Consider the following 15975-nt stretch of genomic DNA (forward strand, 5'->3'; position numbering starts at 1 on the left):
TAATCCATTCACATCACTCATTTGAATAGGAGAGTTTGATTCATCACAAAAGTCCAAGAATTCACTTCACTTGGAAAAAGTCAACTGTACAGGATCACCTTTGACTTTTTGGAAATTTTGGTCAACCATGACTTTTGAAGTTTTAAATCATCAATATATGATATTTGAAGTCATTTGATCAAGAAAAATCAAGAAAATCAATCAAGAATCAAAAGTCAAAAGTTTGACTTTTCATACTTAGAAATTTTTCTAAGTGTTTTCAAGTGGTTTTTGCCAAACTTTGGAAGGGATTTTCTCAAAATTTCACCTACAAACTGAAAAAAACTTCCAAAGTGAAAGTTGTAGATTTTGATCCAATAAACAACTTTGACACATATAATTGTTTGGCTAAAAATCAACCATTGAAGAGATATGGAGCTTCAAAGTGGCTGCCTTCACAAAACATGCAAGAAAACCCTAGTTTTCTTCAAACTTTATGGGACTTTTTCACTAATGTCCCTAAAGAATTTGGGCAAACACCAAACTAATGAATTGAAGTACATGTTAAGGGCTTTCCAAATTGTGCTCAACCTTCTCCAAATTCATTTTGAGCTAAGAGATATGATTGATCAAAGTTAGGCACTTGAAGTGAAAATTATAGGTCATGTGCAATTTGGAACTTTGCAATTTTGTGCAAATGACTTCACTAAGTGATGCTACCCGACCTCTAATACATCTGCAAGCACACCATACATCCATTTTCATCATTGCATAAGGATTAGAGAATATTCCCAAAAACAAAGGCATGTGATTATGTAATGATTACATTTGAGAATTTATGGCAAGATGATGAATCACCAAAGGAATCTCTTCCCAACCAATTGGAGCTCATTCCTGTCTCAGATTTGTCCCCTAAGATCAAGCAAAATCGAGGGCTAGGGGATTGATCAAATGGAATCAAAATTTCCATCATTGCATTTTGGATATTTTTGAATTCCTTCATAGCCAAGAAACCAAATCAACCTCACTAAGTAACCACACTCCTCTGCAACTATACTGAACCATTTGCCTATAAATACAAGTGCTATCCTTCATAAAATTCACACCAAAGCAACTCTATTCCTTGCTTTCTCTTTCTCTTCTCATGCTTATGGTTTTTCAAAGTTCTTTGGCAAGAAGAATCGTTTTCTTCAAACCAGAGCTTCTCTTTAGAAAGTAAGCATTCTAACATCTCAAGGGGGCTCATTTGAGATGATCCAAGCACCTGGATCACTTCTGTAGGTGGAGGAACACCATTGTTGCTTTCACTTTGGAGCTGTTGCAGTTGGAGGTCCATAGAGCAATTCAGAAGGTTTCAAGCAAAGCCAAGCATCCAGACACGTTCCCTACGACATAGTGAAGCTGTTCAGATGGCTGCAGCTCATCTGTAACTGAAGATTCATCATCCTCCATGTCCACTTGAAGCTCAAATCGAAGGTGTCAGGTAGAGCAATTCAGAAGGATTGAAGTCACAATAAGCATTCAGTTAGCATCACTGAGTCCCAAGGAAGCTTTTAGGATCACTCATACAAGCCCAGGTGTTCCTCATCATCCTCATGACCTCCATTTTCAGAGGTATTTTTTCAAACTCCAACCCACTTATTTGAGTATTCTTTCTCATATAGCTCGATACTATCTTGTTCAGCATCATCAGAGGATTGAAAACCCTCTATCATCATTCATATATTCATCTTGTTTGTCATTTAATTTTAAATTTAGGGTTTATGTGTTCTTCGTGTTCATACTGAAATTAGTTAGCTACACTTAGAATAAATGAATTCTGAACCCATGATCATGTTCCTCGTCTAAAAACGAGCAAAATTGATGTTTACATCGTACCATTTGGTTGAGAAACCAGAGAGTTAGAATTTTGAATTCTCACGAGCTCAAGGAAGAAGATGACTATGGTGGCGCGCAAATTTGAATCCCCTGGTTCTTTTTAAAATATAATCAATTCATTGCGTATGTTATACCAACTGAGCGCGTAGCTCAGTTGGTCAGGTTTTGTGGAGTAGTTGTCAAGGGCGTGGGTTCAAGCCTTGCTAGGACCAAAACCAATTTTTTATCACTTTTTTCCATTTAATTTCTTCACAACTTTAATCAATTATTTAACCTATCAAATTAATTCATTTTGACTTCATTTTTCACACACTTGTTGATTAATATATATATTTTATGAATAAATCAAAAAATCACAAAAATATTATTTATTTTGTATATTTTTATTAGGTTGAAAATGGTGTTGTTTTAGTGTTTAAAATATGTTTTAATATATGTTTTCATTAAACTTTCAAAAAACCTAATACCTCATAAATACTTTGTGATAAAACCCTAAGCCATTTAGGTCTCAATTAGGTTTAGATTTCATCTTTACCCTAATTAAGTTGACTTTTGTCAAAATTCAAAACTGTTTTAATATTTCAAAATAAACAGACGATCGAGGTTGTCAAACAATAGAACCTCGCATCATTCTCAACTGTTTCTCATAAACAAGAAAATCATTTTCATTGGGCCTCTAATAGAGTGTAAGTCCCAACACCTTTTTCTTTTCTTAGTTTGTTTTCAAAACTGTATTTTCAAAATCTTCTTTCTGTTTTCAAAACATTCTTCTGGTATTTGAAGGGCATTATTCCCGGTGAAACTCTTCAAATACCTATGTGACCTTTGTCCATCTTCACTTCTTCTGTTTTCAAAAACCCTTAACTGTTTATCATAAATACTCAACTGTCATCAATAAAATTGCTGGAAAGGCTTTGTACATACTTCTTCAAAGGCCTCCACTCCATCCAGGTTAGGCTTTACAAGCTTTCAATTTACAGTGTTTATTTAAATTACTGTCAAATATAGAACTGTTTATATATATTAGAACTACGTCTGAGTGTAAACCCTAGTACAGTTAAACCATATATATATTATAGGAATATGACCTAGGATTGAGAATGTCTTCCCGGTGAAGGCTCTTTCCTAACTAGAGATTTGTAGTTCAAACCCCCAAGATGAATTATTCCCGGTGAAACATCCTGGCAAAAGCCTTAGAACAAAAACTAGGACACATCCACCCAAAGAGGAATTATTCCCGGTGAAACCTCTTACCCATTTGCTTAGAGCCAAAATAATTTCAAAACCACATAGCTTTCTCTTGTGCTATAACAAGGACCCTCGATGACCCTCGATTAGCCTCCTCTTGGGCTTTGTACAAGGACCCACAGGCTTCTTAAAAGCATTTCCAGCTTCCTCTTGAGCTTGTATACAAGGACCCATCAGGTTTCTTATAAACATAGGAAAAAGTCTTTAGTTACCTTTTAGCCTATCCTGGTGAGTTTCTTCCATTCTTTAAACCAGACTTTAAACAAGCTAAGTTTGTCTCAATCTCATATTGTGTACACCTTTTGGAATGAGAGACATGGACAGTCTCTGTCACCCTTATCTTCATCCATCTTCCTTAGCAGAGTCTAGGATCCATATTTGCTTATCCTCAGTCAGTGTCAGCCTTAATCTTGGGCTTTAAAACAAGAAGTCTCCACTAGATAATCTTTCTGCCATTTTATTTTAACAAAACCCCTGGAAAGGGTTAGCCTCCACACATTCCTTCATTTTAACAAAAACCCCTAGAAAGGGTCAGCCTCCAAAATCACTTCTTCAAATCCAAAAATTCATTCTTTCAAAAAGATAAATTCCCCAAAAGAGTCAAAACCCCTGGAAAGGGTTAGCCTCCAAAAATCCAGTCTTTTAATAGACAATTTCTCCAGCTGAGTCAAAATCCCTGGAAAGGGTTAGCTTCCAAAAAACATAAAAATAAATCAGTTTGTTAAATCCTCTAGCAGAATAAAACTCCCTCAGTAAGTCTTTCATTTTTAAGTAGCTACAACCTCGGGCTTTGTACAAGGCAGATAAACCACATTTCCTGTGTCAAAAATTCCTAATCTCAAGGATCTTTTCCCCATAAAGTCTTCCATACTCAGTTTCTTTAAGAGTCCGCCACAACCTTGGGCTTTGTACAAGGCAGAAAATAATATTTCCCTAGCTAGAGTAGCCACAACCTTGGGCTTCATACAAGGCACAAATTAATAACTTCCTCGGCTAAGAGGTAGCCACAACCTTGGGCTTTGTACAAGGCACACAATTAGAGTCATCCATAGTCTTAAAAAACTCAGTTTCCTCATCAGTTAGCCACAACCTTGGGCTTTGTACAAGGCACACAAATAGAGTCATCCATAGTCTTAAAAAACTCAGTTTCCTCAGCAGTTAGCCACAACCTTGGGCTTCATACAAGGCACACAAAAATAGAGTCTCCCTAAGTAGAGTCAGCCACAATTCTGGGCTTTGTACAAAACACCAAATAAAATCCATCAAATAAACACTCTCCAACTAGAGTCAGCCTCAATTCTGGGCTTTGTATAGAACACAAAAACTCCTTAGTTTAAATTCTCCCCAGTAGAGTTATCTTTCAATAAGTCAATAAATCAATCAAAAGCCTCAAGCTTGGGCCTCATTCAAGCCAGCTAGAAAATCAAATCTTTCAAACAATAGATAGACATAGCTCATCTTCAAAGGTAGATATTTCTCTTATCTCACCACAAACAAACAATCATTTCAAACAAATCATCATTTCAAACATTCTCCCATTTAGGACTCGTGAAAGGCATGCTCTGGAAACACACCCAGACTTGTACGACCTTTTCCCTAATTTGGTTGAGAATCTTTCATTCAAGAGGCATGTTGGTTGTCATACTTGATCAACCCAAGTAGGCTCCCCCTCTTAATGAAACTTTTTTTTAGCTTTTCTGTCACTTTAAAAATGTTTGTGGTGGAATAGTAGAAATACCTCTCTGTAAAGATGATTTCATGTCTCTTTACTGTAAACAGAGATTTAATTCAAGCTTCAACCTTGAGCTTCAAGCAAGGCATCAAAAATCATTAATTTCCCTAATTAGTTCCCCGAACTACATTAAGCTCTGACTTCCATTAGGGATATGTAGGCATGAGGTTCACAAGGAATCTCAGCGAGCTAATAAAATACCAAAAATAGTCAGTCTGTCTGTTTTTCTTTTTAATCAAAAATTCAATTCCTTCTCCTAACACAAAGGAGAAAGTTTCCCAATAACAAGCAACAAACACAATCACATTGACACAGAGAAGGTTCCCGTAGAGTACTACGGATATGTAGGGTGCTTAAACTCTTCCCTATGTATAACTGACCCCCCGGACTCCAGAATTTCTAGTCTAGGTGAATCCCCACACTTAGCAAACTCCTAGGGTTTACTTGAGATCTTTTTCCCCTTTTCCTACTCGTAGGATAATTAAAAAGTTCGTGTGATATCGTAGGAAGAACTGAAATAAAATTCATCCCGCCACGGGCGCATTCTCCTTCCAAATTTCGTGTGAGGGGTCTAGCGTGCCGTCCTCCCAAGTGAAACGGGGAGGTAAAAAAAACGACACCACAGAGTCAGGATGGGTTAAAGGTGACTAAAGATCCTTGAGCTCCGACGCACCCAAAGGTACATACGTAAACCTCTCTCATGCAAAAGAGGTACATAATAACCAGTGGAGGCCTATCTCAAGCGCGAACTCTCATATTGACCAATCCTTAGCTTGCACAAGGGAGGTCTCCATGACTATGCCGCTCCTATATTAAGGTGTACTCGAATCCGGGTATAAGATTCATCTTCCATTCAATACCCAAAACAACCTTGAAAAATAAAGCAAGTAAACAAACAATTATTAAAGTGAACTAGCTCTAAGGTAACCCCTCTTTAAATAAGTGTCCCCAGCAGAGTCGCCAGTTCTGTAATACAGTGGGAGAACTGGATTTTTAGAAATGTTGTGGTAAGCAAGAGTTGCCACCGACTTTTATTTTATCCAACTAGGAAAGGCAAAAAGAACAGGAAAGACCTTTGAAAGATTTTGAGTTCGGGGGGTAGGTTATACAAAGGGAAGGTGTAAGCACCCTTTGTATCCATGGTTATCCATGGGCTCTTAATTGCTTAGCTCACTTGTTCGTTTGAGTTGTTTGAAAAGTGTCGTGTGTGTTTAGAAAAAGATTTTGAATAAGGACTTTAGCTTCTAAATAAGCATAGCCTTTTTGAATTGATTCGAAAAGGAGGTGTGAAAAGCATTTTGAATTTTGAATTGAATGTGAGCAAGCATTTAAGAACACCTACCCTAAGATTGTCTTTTTTATTCTTTAAGTCTTTCGGGCGAAAGGGTCTATCCATACCATGAGAGGGCAGGAAGTCTTTCAATTGGATGTGCGGGTCATCGAAGGGTCATCGAGAATTATCGTTCGCCTCAAGACTGTCCCTACCATAAAGAGGGCAGGTAGTCTTAGGGAAGGATATAATAGTCATTTAGGCAACCGGTAAGGATACCTTAGAAATCGAAGGGACTATCACCATTTAATCGAGGGACAAGATCATTTATACTGAAGGCGACATCGAAGGGACTATGATCTTTAAACGGAGGGACATGGTGATTTTGAATCGAAGGCAGCAAGCTAAGGTATCCCTACGCTTCGAGGGACTTGACTATTTGATCGAGAAGGCAACCAAGAGGGGGTACCCTAAAGGTGAGTGTGAGTAGCAATTATGTGTATTATGTTCAGATATTTATCTTTGATTTAGCGATCTAATGATTGCTTTTAGTCTTGCCACTCCCTAGTTTACTAACCACGCAATAAATATTGTGCAGGAATTAAAGTGCGGAAAGTAAAGACCTACGCTATTACAAGTTTAGGGATGGGGGATTTACAATAAACACCTGTAGGGGGTATGCGGAAAGTAAAAGACGGAAATTAAAAAAAACCTAATTAATTATTACATTAAAAAAATATTTAAATAAACTTGAATCGTCGTCAAATCTTCGATGACCTGAAAATCAAGGATGAAAGTAATAGGATTAGTGTATGAAGGAACTATTTATCATAATCCTAATTAAAATAATTGATTTAAAATTATGTGCGAAAATGATTAATTTTGATGTTTTAAGTTAATTATTTAAAAAAAAAACATGCAAGACAATTAATTTTTAAACGTTAAAAACAATTTTTGATGAGATTTAAAAAATCGAGTTCTCGATTAATAATTAAAATAAAACATTATTTTTAGTTAATATGTTTTTAGAAAGAAAAAAAAATTAATTAATAGTTAATGAGTAACAAAATAATTTAAGAAGAATTATATAATTAAAGAAAAGAAATTAAAAATCTTAGCTTCGGATCCTGTGTGGAGAGGTCCTGAGGGAGCATGGTGGTCCTGCATATTCAGGTGCGTTGGATCTGTGCTTCATGTTAATCCAATGGTGATACACTAAAGGTGCATAGTGGTCGTAGTGAGGGAGTGAGCACTGGAACTGAAACAAGGAAATTCATAGAAAAAAACAACACGCCTGGGTTCGAACCCAGGTCGTTGGGGATTGATAACATTGTTCCACGCCATTTGTGCTGCAATCACTACTTGACAATAAGTGAACTTTAAACAAATAAATAGAAAACGTGATTCAATTAGTGGAATTCAAAAAACAAGTTAACGCTGGGCCCACATGCATCTATTCAGCGAATGAGAAAGAGAGAGAGACTATGAGTATATTGACTGACGAATCACGCTAAGAGAGAGGGAGTGGAAAATTTGACCAACGAATGATCCTGCGCCACGCGTGTTCCCCACTGTTCATCATCCTCAACAACATCTGAACCCAGATTTCCTGCGGATTCTGTAATGGAATTTCCTTTGGAAATTCCTGCGGATTTTTCCTTCGAATTCTGCAAAAACATCAAACTCAAAAATACACGTAAAACAAAACAACCAAGGCGCCCAGATCTACATAATGGAACCTCCAGAGTTCGAATATGACTTTCGTTCGGTCTGAAAAGCCCTGGAAATTAGAACCCGATGATGAAACCAAGTTATGCCCTAACAATGGTGTAATCTTTATCCTACGTGAAAACTCACGAGTGGTGGTCCAAAACAGTTCTATATAGCATCATGATCATAAATAGACATAAAAAACTCAATAATAATGCATGTATGAAAAATTGGAGACTTGAAAGAATGATGTAACCGTGATTTGGTGTGACCCTTCCTCCACGCGTTCTGAGATTTGATGAAGGCAAGGATGAACCCCTCTACTGAACCTATGCTTTGAAGTTGCACCTTTCTTTGAAATCTTTGTTCTCTTGAAACCCTAGTGTTCTTCTCCTATTTTCGTTCCCCTCTTTCTGAATATGCTAGCCATATATATAAGAGAAGATTAGGTCAACCAAGTTGGAAAGAAATTATGTAATTTGATCATTTAGAAATATTGAAAAAATTTGATTGAAAATCTCATAAAAACTTCCTATTTTTATTCAATCTTTTTTCAATCAAATATATATTATTTTCTTGAGCTCCAAGAATAATCTTTGATAGGAAAAATCAAATCATGCACAAATTTGATGCTTATTTTATTTTATCTTGATTTAAATTGAATAAAATCAAAAAATAAATAAAATAAAATTCAAAGCCATGCACCAACGAAATTTCTTGGTCCTCAAGGTGTTTCTCGGGCCTTTATATGATCCAAAACAAAGCCCTATGATTTAATTCATTATTTAACTATTTTATTTGATTTAATTTGGGTTTTAAATGAATAAAATCAATATTTAAAGAAATAATAATAATAAAAATAATGGAATGGGCCTATGGACGCGGGATAAGCTTAAGATCATGTTCCAAGACCAAAATTTAGGCCCATGGGTTCAAAAGATCAAAATTCTTCATTTTGCACTTCATGCACTTTTCCAAAATTTCCCAACTTTACCAATGCGTATCTCTCTCAATATTAACCCTATGAAGGTGTTATTGATCATTTTAGAAAGCTTAGAGTGTCCTCTAAATGACCCTTTTGGTTTCATCTCAATTGAGTTTTCCATTTGCAAGTTATGAGCTTTGACCCAAAAGGTGTTTTTGTTGACTTTTTGGAGGACCTATAATCTCTTGATTCATATCTCTCAAATAAAGCATTTTTAGCCTTGTCATGTGAGAGACAAAGTTGTATATAATTCAATTTCCTTCAAATTGAGCTTTTGATGGAAAATTTCTGATGTTCCATGTGAAAGTTATGGCTGGTCAAAGTTCTGTTGACTTTAGGTCAAAAAACCCTAATTTAGAAACTTTAGGTTTTGTTGATTTCTGAACTTTCCTTGATGAATCATGATCAATCCTTGATCAAATGATGAATGATACTTCAAAATGAGGATGTTGACCAAAAATCAGGAATTTTGACTGTACTTTGATCATAGTTGACTTTTAGGTCAAACTAGTTGACTATTGACTATTTGAACTGTTGTCTGAGCAACCTTATGAATTAGAGCTTGCAACTTGGCATGAGGATCCTTTGAGGCATATGAGAGACCATGGGTTCCATTTGAGGCCTTGACTTATCCTTTTTCACCAAGAAATTCAAAACCCTAGTTTTAAGAGCCTTTGATTAGGAGAGTGTGTACTCAATTGAGTCTTGAGCTTTTGATGCTTGCATGAAATTATGGTGGGCAAATTTTGGGGTATGACAGTGTGGTTGTGATGATTGAATTGTAATTGAATGCTCTCTTAGGTTTTGACACATTCGTTTCAATGGTCGTGAGATATGACACTTCCTTGTTAACCAAGCCAAGCTACAGCCCTAAAGTCCTTTGTGATTCATGCTTTTACACTTTTTATATATCTTTTGCTTAGATGATTTCATAATTAATTCTGGATGTTTGCGTCATTGTCTGGTGAGTGTTAGGATCCTCCATTTTTGTTCTCTCAAAGGAGAAGTGTGTAGGTGTGATTCATTCTTGAACTTCTGTTGCTTGTGGAATTTCTAACATAGAATTTGTATATAGGATTAACATCTTGATCATGGTACTTTGATTGAAATTGGTAAGGATTGATCTTTGTGTACTTTTGGAATTTGAACCATTCAATTGTTCTTGTTTTTGCTTGATTGGTTCATTGTTGATATTTGTGTTCCTGGTAATTTATCATTGTTTTGTTTGAGGACAAACAGCAGTTTAAGTTGGGGAGAGTTATTAGGTGCCAAATTGTGTTTATTTCTAGTTTAGTTTGTGGAACCTTTCGACCGATTTTATCGAGTATTCGTATAATTCCTTTTAATTTTATATAATTATTCGTAGTTTTATAATTTCAGCTTTTATTTCATGTTAATATGTTTTTTAGTTATGATTTTGCAGGTCTTGGCAATTTTTGAAAGCTTTGAGCTTCATTTGGCCAAGATTGAAGTGTGGCTGGCAGAGCTTTGCGCGCTTCCAGCAGAGAAAAGCGCGTGTGGCGCGCTTGGGCGGTTTGATCTGAAACTGACTTGGCACGAAGCGCGCGTGGCGCGCTTGGGTGGTTTAATCTGCAAGTGACTTGGCGCAAAGCACTCTAGAGGGCGCGACGCGCCCTGGAAAGAAAAGAGAAATGCTATATAAGGATCAAATCAGATATTTTGTGGGGGGATTCCAACTTTTGAGAGCTCAATACACCATTGTCTACTGTAGCAACTGAGAAAGTGAAGATTCGAAGCTTTGATCGTCGATTAATCGCCGTTGATGCTTGTTATTCTTCATCCTTTCCTTGTTGAGCAAGCTACCATGTCTATGGATAGCTAAATCTCTTTTGTATCAAGACAAGATGTAATCTTCCTTTACTTTTGTATGTTTTTCTTGTGAATATTATGTATGAACAAGTGATGATCAATATAGATGGTTTAGTTTGTTTATTAAAGCTTTTCTATGGTATAAATGTTTGAGACATCAATGTTTGTGCCTTGACCTAATTTCATCATCTATCAAACTATAAATTGCAGACATGGATTTAACGTTTGATATTTACTTTGTATCGGTTTATAAAACGTTACTTGTATTGTTTAAGTGGAGAAATCGGCCGTTAAACAATACGGTAAATCTAGCTATATCATTGTTGACACGGACGGTATAGACGTCGATACATAATTATATTGATCGTTAACAAGTTCATATATATATATATATATATATTTATAGGTTGACATACAAAGTTAGGTCGGTGAAATCGAATCTTGATACATTCTCTTAACCTTAGAACTTTCCTAATTTTACTCTTTGCTACTAAATCTTTGAATGATCTTAAACCAAACTCAAAGTAACTTTAACTCAAAAACAACATAAACTATAGAACGGCCGTGATATCGCAATAATCCATGTGCAAACGATAATCTAAAAGTACTCCAAAATACTTTCAACACTTAGTCAAACCTACATACCAAGAATGCACAAAAAGAATCAATTACATCACACCACAAGTCTTTCGACAAAGCACGGAGAGAATACTCATATTTGTCGCAAATAACCAACAAAAAAGCGTGCAAATTTCATTATTATTATTTAAAACAAGCAAAAACAAACAAACAAAAACAAAAACAAAATGGTTCCCTCCCCCACACTTAAGACATACATTGTCCTCAATGAAAAGAACTAAATATTTCAGTAAGAGTGAGAGAAAGGAAAGAATTCACCCGAGCAGTCAAGGAGGATAGGTGATTGCATACGCAGCTTTTTCTAGTGAGGACTCTTTTACAATCTCTCCTTCCAAAGTAGGGTTCTCATGGAGCAGCTTTGGGTAGTGTCCATTGACCTTGAAATTTGTTTTAGTGCCTTCACCTTTTATTCCATGATCAAAGAACAATCTCCGAAAAGTAAAAGTTTCGAATGCGCACGTGAAAGTGATGTCATTTGTCACAATATCAAGGATCAATGGTTGAAGGGGATGCCTCACTGCTTTTGCTTCATCTGAAAGTGAGATTTGATGCACATTACATGATGGAATAATATCAAGGATGTCAATCAAAGTCCATCTAATTCCCTTCTTATGTTTCTTCAATGATTTCTCTTTATTCTCAAATTCAGCCTTTGATGAATAATTTAAATCTTCAGGAAGTAGTTTAGACTCTAAAGAAGGTGGTTGTTTAATAGATGGTGTGTTCGGGGCATCCGGAGTGTCAAGTTCAATTTCATAAACAACTTCATCGACAACTTCACTTCTGCAAGGCAACATCAATCTCAGCACATACAACACAAAGGTTAGAATTAGTATAATCAACACATGAGTAAACATCATCAAAACCAGAAAAAAAATGGAAAATCAGCAGCTGCAAACAAATCATAATAAGTGTCATCAACAATTTCATAATTAGGTTTGTAAATGGAATTAACGACCTCTTTATTTTTTTCTGGTGCTGGTTCAACCGGTTCAACACTCTTTCTGAAACTCAAGGAAATCGCACTTACATTAGGACCTTTTTAATTCACTACTGTTTAGGCAAGTAGTTGTTTTGATCCTTGAGCTTGCATGGCATGTATTGAAGTTACAAGTTGTCCAACCTGTGTCTGCAAATTCTGAATAATCGAATTTGTTCGTTGCTGAAATTGGAGATTATTCATAGCCAATTGACAAGGTCCTCTAGTGAAGGTGCAAAAGTGGTAACTTGGGGAGGGAAGAACCTTTCTAGGAATACTTTTTTGAGATCATTCCAACTTGTAACAGAATTCGGCTCAAGCTAGTATAACCAATCTTTTGCAGCACCTTCAAGTGAGAATTGGAAAACTCTCAACTTGATATGATCTTCTGTTATTCCTTTAGGTCTCAAAGCATAGAACAAACAACTTGGAAATCTTTCAGATGCTTATGTGGATCCTCACCTGCAAGACCACTAAACCTTGGCAACAAGTGTATTAAACCAGATTTCAATTCAAAAGGAACAACAACATCAACATATTCAATATATAAACCATTATAATTAACATCAGGAGCATCTAGTTGCCTTAGTGTTCTGTGATCAGCCATGTTATCAAAATCAAGTTCATAATCAGAATCATTTAAGCAATGCAGCAACAAATGCGAAAATGCCAACAATATCTTATAACAGTCAGAAACAAATAGTATAAAGGAACACGATTAAAATAAGTTCAAAAAAAATCTAAAAACACAAAATTTAATCTAATTAGATGAAATAAGAATTTTAGAATTTTTTTTGGATTTTTTCGAAACTATGAAAACAGTAAAAAATTCATAAAAAATAAAAAAAACGATGAATTTGGGAAATTGAGGGAAATATAACTTAACTCTTTTAGATTAAGGGAGTAATGATCGCACGATTTTTGAGCTCCCAGAATGCAAAAAAGTTTTACAATCGGACACAATTTTTCCAAAAATTGATTTTTCGACTCTAAACGCGAATTGGCCAAAACCGTGAGGAAACTAGGGCCTAAACGCGAGAACACTGAACCTATGACTCTAATATCAGTTAATAACGATAAGAATCCCTGGAAACGGCGCCAATTTGATCCGTTGTCGCGCGCAGATAAAAAACGAGTGATTTTTAAAACTGTAGATAACGTCAATGGCTCGAGTCGTATCGCAAGGATTCTTGTATTATATTAACTAACAGTAACGATTAATGGTGGGGGTTGGTTCAAGGTTCGATTTAACAAACATATTAAATTAAGTGATTATCAAAATAAGCTAAACGGCTAATCCTACTGATCTAGGTTCCGACTTATCATCGACTATAATAACACCAATCCCTAAGCGGCTTCGATCCCATTCAATTATGAGACCAATCAAACATGCGCTTATCAAAATCATACGTATTATGTTCTTGTTTACCTAATTAAGCAAACTGTTAAGAGTATGACGAGCTAACGAATTAAGCACGCGATAACACGCAATTAAATTTAGGAACATGCATACAATCGAATTTAATCAATTCTATCCTATGAACACATACGAATTAAGAAAACAATTGCAATCAAATTAATAAAATGATTTCATAGAAAATAATTGAACAAAAATCAAATTTAAATTAGTATTAGAATAACCTCAAAGCTATAAAACCCGTAAGTAACATGATTTGCCTTTGGATTAGTTCTCCATGAATCGTAAAAAAATAAAGAGTATTTTTTTATCGTGAAAATTGAAGGTGAATGAACAATACCATTCCTGCCTAGGTAAAAGGGAAAAATAAGGAATTCGGGTCATAACCCAACTGGGTCAAAAACATGAAAACCCGGCCCAAAATCGGTCCAAAATTAATTGTTTCTTATGACTGAAACGTCAATGACTTTTCTGAGGCATCTACAATCTGAATCAGCTTCTGGCTTCAATATGAAAGTTGTAGCTCTTTCTCTCAGCTTTCCGGAGATTAGTAGAACGCGTCGATCCGATTCTCGAAGCTCCAATTATGATCATTTTATTAGAAGCTGCTAATGATGAAAATAAAATACGAAAATCAGTTATAGGTAAAAATAAAGTGGAATATGAAAACACAATAAAACATAAAAATAAACAAAACAAAGTATGGAAACGCGTAAGTACAAACATAAAAGAATGTGCATTAAAATACACTGATCAACATGCTTTTAATTGATTACACCTCCGTGGTAACCAACTACATCACTTGAATTACTGTTTTCTTACTTAACAGTTATTGATGTGTAAATTCGTGTTTTGCATTTGTATTTCTGGCGAGTACAAAGCTTTCATTACATGTAATAGCTATAAAAATTTAAATTTAACTTCTACATAAACTCTAACTTTTCAAATATATTTAACCCCTTTTAGATTTTCTAGCTATAATAAACTAACACAACATTGGTATTTGATTTTAAGAAGTGTCTCAGATTCTTATGCTCCTAGAAACCGCTGGAGACTGGCTACGAAGGCATACTCTCTCATTTCTGTTAAGTTGAAATGTGACTAAATAAATTTGAGCTAATCAATTGTCTTTCTTTTCTTTTTGAGGTCAAGAAAAATCCTCTCCTTCGTGTTTTGAAGAAATTGTGTATTGCTACTAAAGAGGCAAGTAAGTTGTGTCGTCTTCTTCGTTAACTTCACCTATTCTCGATGGGGAATCAATGATACACCTTATCACGTTGATCTCGTGGTAGTTGTTGTTGAGATATTATTGAGATTGATATTATTAATATAATATCAAATATAATATAATCTAATAATATCAAATATAATCCAAGTTGTGTAAGCCCAAACCCAATCAGGATTGTATATAAATAGTCATAGTTTATAACATTATTTGTACAATTCAATTTAATAATATAATCCTTATTTCCTTTATTCTCTCTATTCTCTCCTCATTAAAAGTGTCTCACGCACTATCAAATTGGTATCAGAACCTGGTTATTGTTCTTGAGAACTTCACGTTAGAGATCGTGTTTCCAAGGAACGTGAATCAATCGCTGCAAAGATGAACGATACTAACGGCATTCTGAATTCGCTTCCAATGCTTGACGACAAGAATTGGATTCAAAGGAGAAAACAGATGCAATCTCTATTTGGCTTTCTTGAAGCCCTAGAAGTGGTTACTAATGGAGTTCTTGTGCTGGCTGCAAATGCATTTGACACACAAAAAATTGCCCACGTCGAAGCCATGAAGAAGGATTGCAAGGCTGCGTATTGCATTTAAACAGCGATTGTTACTGCAAATTTTGGCAGAATCTCTCGTGGTGAATCGGCGAAAAAGGCATGGGATATTCTTGTCAAATATTATGAAGGAGGTGAGAAAGTCAAGGTTGTTAAGTTGCAGACCTTGCATCGACAATATGAACTATTGTCGATGCGAGAAAACGAAAAGGTTGCAGAGTATGTGTCGAAGGTGCAGAAACTCGTCCATCTCATGAAGGGTTATGGTGAAACCCTAACTGATAAGATGATATTTAAGAAGGTAATGCGTACTTTGACCTCTCACTTTGATCATGTTATCATAGCTACTCAAGAATCCAATCAAATGGAAACCCTAAAATTGGAATATTTGATTGGTTCATTGGAGGCACATGAGATTAGAATTGTCGAAAGGAAAGGAATTAAAGATTCGATACAAGCTTTGTAGGCTTAGTCATGGAAAAAAATGGCGGTTCCAACAAATTCAAAGGCAAATTCGAAAAGACTC

This window comes from Vicia villosa, unplaced genomic scaffold (genome assembly GCF_029867415.1).
Source record: "Vicia villosa cultivar HV-30 ecotype Madison, WI unplaced genomic scaffold, Vvil1.0 ctg.000314F_1_1, whole genome shotgun sequence".
In the NCBI taxonomy this organism is placed as follows: domain Eukaryota; kingdom Viridiplantae; phylum Streptophyta; class Magnoliopsida; order Fabales; family Fabaceae; genus Vicia; species Vicia villosa.